Source organism: Mus caroli, chromosome 10 (assembly GCF_900094665.2).
Source record: "Mus caroli chromosome 10, CAROLI_EIJ_v1.1, whole genome shotgun sequence".
In the NCBI taxonomy this organism is placed as follows: domain Eukaryota; kingdom Metazoa; phylum Chordata; class Mammalia; order Rodentia; family Muridae; genus Mus; species Mus caroli.
Genome location: NC_034579.1, coordinates 116,294,490 through 116,299,971, shown reverse-complemented (window position 1 = coordinate 116,299,971; position 5,482 = coordinate 116,294,490).

Genomic DNA, 5,482 nt, shown 5'->3' with positions numbered 1-5,482 from the left:
TAGCCTTTCCAGTCTGGGTTATAGATAGGCATGCCCTATCATACCTACATTCAACTTTCCTGATCCATTCTTGGTATATGAGCAGCAATGAACTCATATACATATGCACATCATCACTGATAGAAACACACGAAATACCAGTAACAGGATCTGCAGTATATTGCCTGCAGGGACATGCTTGACGATTGCATTTTTGAATGCACCCAACCTAGTCTATTGCAAAACTCTTTTATTTCTTTCTTGAAGCAAAGCACCACCAGATGCTGTTGAGACCAGTGTCCAATGATGTACAGAAGCCTAAAGACCATATTTCCTATTGCCTATAAACTCAACCCATTTTGCTACTAATAAGATGTGGGAAATGTATGGGAGTGGGTGCTTTGTGACAATTGTTTGGAGGTGACTTAATCTGGGAGGTAAGAAGACATCACTAATCTTTCCAAAAGCAGAGTTCAAAATTGAAATTACCCTGCCTTTGTGAGCTAGATCCTCTGAAAGTCATAGTATAGAAGTGCCATTAGTTTCCTGTCCTATTTTACGGCTCCCAGACACATCCAAAGGAGACTAGCATGGTCTCCAAAGCAGAGAAATGCTTTGATTATGTTAGCTCAGGCACTGAGAGCAACTGTAGAAAATCCTCACCATTTTATGAATCGTTGCAAAATACTGCTGTGAACCTCTCCCCGGGTCTGCAATCGGTATTCCATTTCTATTTAAATAGGTTATACATATGTACACTTCCATAGCATTTCAGGATTATGTTTTCCTATGTTTCATGGTGACTGATGGCCAGAACAGCTAAGACTCTTCATGCTTTCAAAGCCAGTAATGAAGCCTATAGGGTTTATTGAAACTGCCATTGAAGGAAATCATTTAGCCCATTGCAAATGCCAGCCCTGGTTCTATTGTAGTTCAAGTTAAACGCCATATAAAAACAGATCTAAAAGGTTTCATTGCTTGCTTGTTTTCAAGGGCATGAGGAAAATGTCACTGGTATATAAAGTGGAAACCAGACCATCTTTAACGACTCTCAAGCAAACTGGTGGAGAGCAAGCTCAGCAATGAACAGTCATGGGCATGATCCATCTCACACCAGGAAATCATTCGTGTTTTCTGATGTTCAAGTCCTCTCTCAAAGGGAAATCTGTTCATTTTACTGTCCCACAGAAGTGTGTGTGTTTGTGTGTGTTTGTGTGTGTGTGTGTGTGTGTGTGCACACGTGTATCTGTATGTGGATTAATGGAACACTTCCATCAGCACATGGTGGGTGATACTGCTAGCACCTGAAATGATACCCTTCAAAAATAAGTGCAGAACAAGCCTTCCATCACTGAAGTTGTTAAACAATGTCAAAGCTGCCCGATTGAAACAGAGAAGGCACCTTGATAGCTCTGGAAGTCTGTAAATCAGCTCAAAGCACCATAGCTTCCATTGTCAACGAACTGAGTGAGTTTACATCTATTCAACAAACAGAATATATTTAAATAATGTTCCAACTTGAAGACAAATCATCAAGACAAATTCTTTTTGGGATGCTTGATACTCTATTACAACAAAATACACATGCTTTACCATTTTTTTTCCAAGACAGGGTTTCTCTGTATAGTCCTGGCAGTCCTAGAACTCACTCTGTAGACCGGGCTGGCCTGGAACTCAGAAATCCACCTGCCTCTGCCTCCCAAGTGCTGGGATTAAATCAGTTTCTCTAGGCATTATTCAAATGACTGATGCCATGTTAAAATATCATAAGAAAGAACATCCCTAAAATGAAACGTAGATAGAGCACTTCCTGTGATGTTCACTATAAATTTTAGAAATTCTTCAAGATTTTAGGTTTTATTTTAGGGGTTTTGTTATTGCTTAATGATCAAAAATTGATACTAGAAAACCTATTTAAACTGGACAATCTGGTGAGTTCAGTTATTCCATGCAATAATACATGTCAGAAAAAACACTTTAAGAAATTTATAAATACAGAGGTCAGATCATTGGATCTTTTTTTCCTAAATTAAAAATATAATTTTATCAAACTGTCACTTCCTATCATGAATGGGGGCCCATTCTTAGGCAGTACAATTACGTTTTATAGGCTTAGGAAATGGCTGTAGTCCACTTTATGAAATAAAAGTCACTTTTAGAAGATTTCTTTGAGTCATGCATTTATTGAATATTTTCTAATGTTAGTGAGAATAACAACCCCATTAAAATGACTTGAACAGAAATTAAAACACCAGCTCAGTATTACTGGCAATTGGATTTTACATAAAATAATGCAGGACTCAACAAAGAAAATTATAGGGATTTTGTAAAAAATGAGAATTCTCAGTCTTAATGCTTATTGCCCAGCAAACATATTTTTCCTAAATTTAATAAACTGTAATGTGTTCCTGCTTTGAAACATTAGCATTTCCCACCACACTCCAATGGTCTGATTATTTCATCAAAATTAAATCAAACATGGAAATGTCTCTAAGACTAAGCTCGAGAGACATCAACGTCCACATGATATTATTCTGGAGGTGATGGAAATATTCAAAAAGATGTGTGTGTGGGGGGGGGAATTTAAGAGTTATATGCTTCTAGCACCCCACAAGGCAAATGGGGGTGATTTCTGGAATAGCTAGAAAATGATTTCTTTTAGTGGAAGCAACTAAAAACCAAGCCTTTTAGTAAACTCAGGCCTGGAACCAACTGGCCATGTGGGAAGCCTTGTATAGAGAATATATACAAGCCGAGGAACTTTGTCAGAGATGATATGTCAATGAATGCTCAAATATTATTGGACTATATGGCAACGCCTGATAATTCATTTCAGACCCCCCCTTAGTATTTCATAAGAGTTCATTGCTACATTTCCTGTCCACTTATGCACACATGCATACAATATTCACAGTAGATTACACTGTGCAAGAGGGACATTCTTATTTTCTTTTAAATATTTATTTTATTTTTTGTTCTAGGTACCTGTGTTGGGGAGGAACACACTGAATGCAGGAGCTCATAAAAGCCAGAGGAGGATTAGGATATTCTGGCGTTGTCTGGTTTGGGTATTGGAACCTTCCTCTAGAAGAGCAAGAAGGGACCTCCAGTATAAAGCCACCTCTCCAGCTCCTATTTTTCATTTCTATACACCCTTCATGTGGACTTGCAAACCCTTTCCTTCATGTGACACAATCATCACCAGTAATACTATAGGCTCAAGAAGTCCTGGAAATCCAGCAACACCTTCTAGAATGCCAAAAGATCAAATTCTTCAATCTCTACCCATTCTCTATGTCCCTGGCTTTTGAACTCCGAATGCCTCTTTATTGGTATGCACCCATGATATTTTAATTTTGCAAAACTGAAAATAGTGTGGCTTAGTATGACACAAATATCCTTGTAAGGGATTGGCTGGAACTTTTTAATATCTAATTCCTTTGAACAAGTTTTGCAAAGGTATTTTGCTTCCTGGTTCTGAGGGTAGGGGACCAACCCAGTTGGAGTCTAAGCTAGAGTTATCACTCCAAACCAAGAAATCAGCATCAAAGGGTAGAAATGTTGAACACTCCTGGCCCTAATTACAGGCCTAAGCTGGATTCCAGACATCCCATTTATTTATGTCTTGATGTACTTTGCTGAAAGCAAACTCTAAAAGACCCAAGCCTGACAATTGTCTTCATATTTAAATGACCTTTTAAAACTATTACAATAAATCCATAAAACAGCTATATTCTGCCATAATGGAGCCAATAGATACCCTGACATTTCTTGCCTCTGCATTATCCTCTTTTGCTTCCACAAGCAATGTTATAAATTTGAAGTACAACCACCCTTTTACAGGAAAAAAAAAGCTATTTAACATAAAAATCAGCCTTCAGCATTGTTTGACCTGGTTATTACCAAATTATAAATTCCTTCATCCTCAGGCAGGTGGTGCTCACTGCTTCTGATATTCCGCAGAATTACTTCATCTTGTCAGCCAGGCTGATGTGTGATGAAAAGGAAATTATGAAATATGTTAATTTTAGCACCGATTCTATATTGATGTGGCATGAGTAGGCGAGCTCTGGTTGACCGACTAGCCATCTCTTTTCCGATGGCAGCCTCTCTTTGGACCCATGTTTCCTGCAGAAGTAGCTTTCATGATGCTAGAGGTTAGGAACAACCCCTCGTTACAAACAAGGCTGTCTGTCTAGATTTAAAACTCTCTGCTAACATTTAAGTCTATAGTAGCATGCATATCTCCTTCCATGGACTAGACTGCCGCGCTGTAAAATCCGATCCCCTCAGTTTATTAAGACACATTTACATGGCAAACACTCTACATCACTTTTCTTCTGACCTGTGGAACAAGGATGGAAACTGAGTTTCTCCTTTGGCCAAAACGGCTTTACAGCCCATCTCTGTGAGGACCAGAAAGATAATAGATACGTGTATAAAGAGCCGACTAACCTGGAGGAAGCCCAGTACCATATGAAACCACATCACAGTTTTCCCCCAATCTTGAACATCCTAACTAATAGAGCTCTAGAGAAAGAACCTACTCACGCGACTTTGATTATTTTCAAATCTATTTTTAACTTACCTGAAAATTTAATTTTCAATGAGTCTTTCCTGTTATCATGTTTGAACTTCAACCACTCCACTGAAATCTATCTCTCAAACAAGTCCCCACCCCCTACTTTCATGTCTTAATTTTCTATGTGTCACTGTCTAAGTGAATTCGCCCAAGAATGGGTGGGGAGTTACTTACTAGGACACAGGAAACTTATCAGCAGGTACAGCACTGAAGAAAATGACATCTTTGTCCCCCAGCCTGGTAGGACAGCTATGGGTTAAAATTAATGACCATCCCACTCAGACAGTTATGGGTTAACATTAATGACCATCCTGCTGCCATAAGAAGCTTCAGAAACAAAAGCTGGGCATCACAGCTCTGACCGTCGGGAGTGAACATGGGCTCTGAGAAGGAGAGTTGACAACATGATCATTTGCCAAACCAATACTGCTAGATTCCCACCCCAAAAGGCCCGCTCTTCTCCTAAAGGGTGTTTTCTTGCATCTCTGCTTGCTCGGCTTACACTCTTTGTGGCTCACATCACTGATGTCCTGTCTGAATTCCTCTCTTTCAGAAATGCAAGAACTGAGTGTACAGCAGTGGGCAGGGCTGGAAGAAACCGAAGGCCTCTTGGGAAGAGCATCCTACATTACAAGTCTGAGTCTGTATTAGGTCACAATCTGACTGCCAACAATGCTACCACAGAGAAACGTCTGCTGGGGATCATGATTCACACTACAGGGAGAGATGCCAAACATATTCAAGGATGTCCCTTCCTGACACTAGGGAATCAATTCTCATACATATATATATAGAATATAAATATATATTCTATATATATATATATTATATATTATATATTATATATTATATATTATATATTATATATTATATATTATATATTATATATTATATATTATATATTATATATTATATATTATA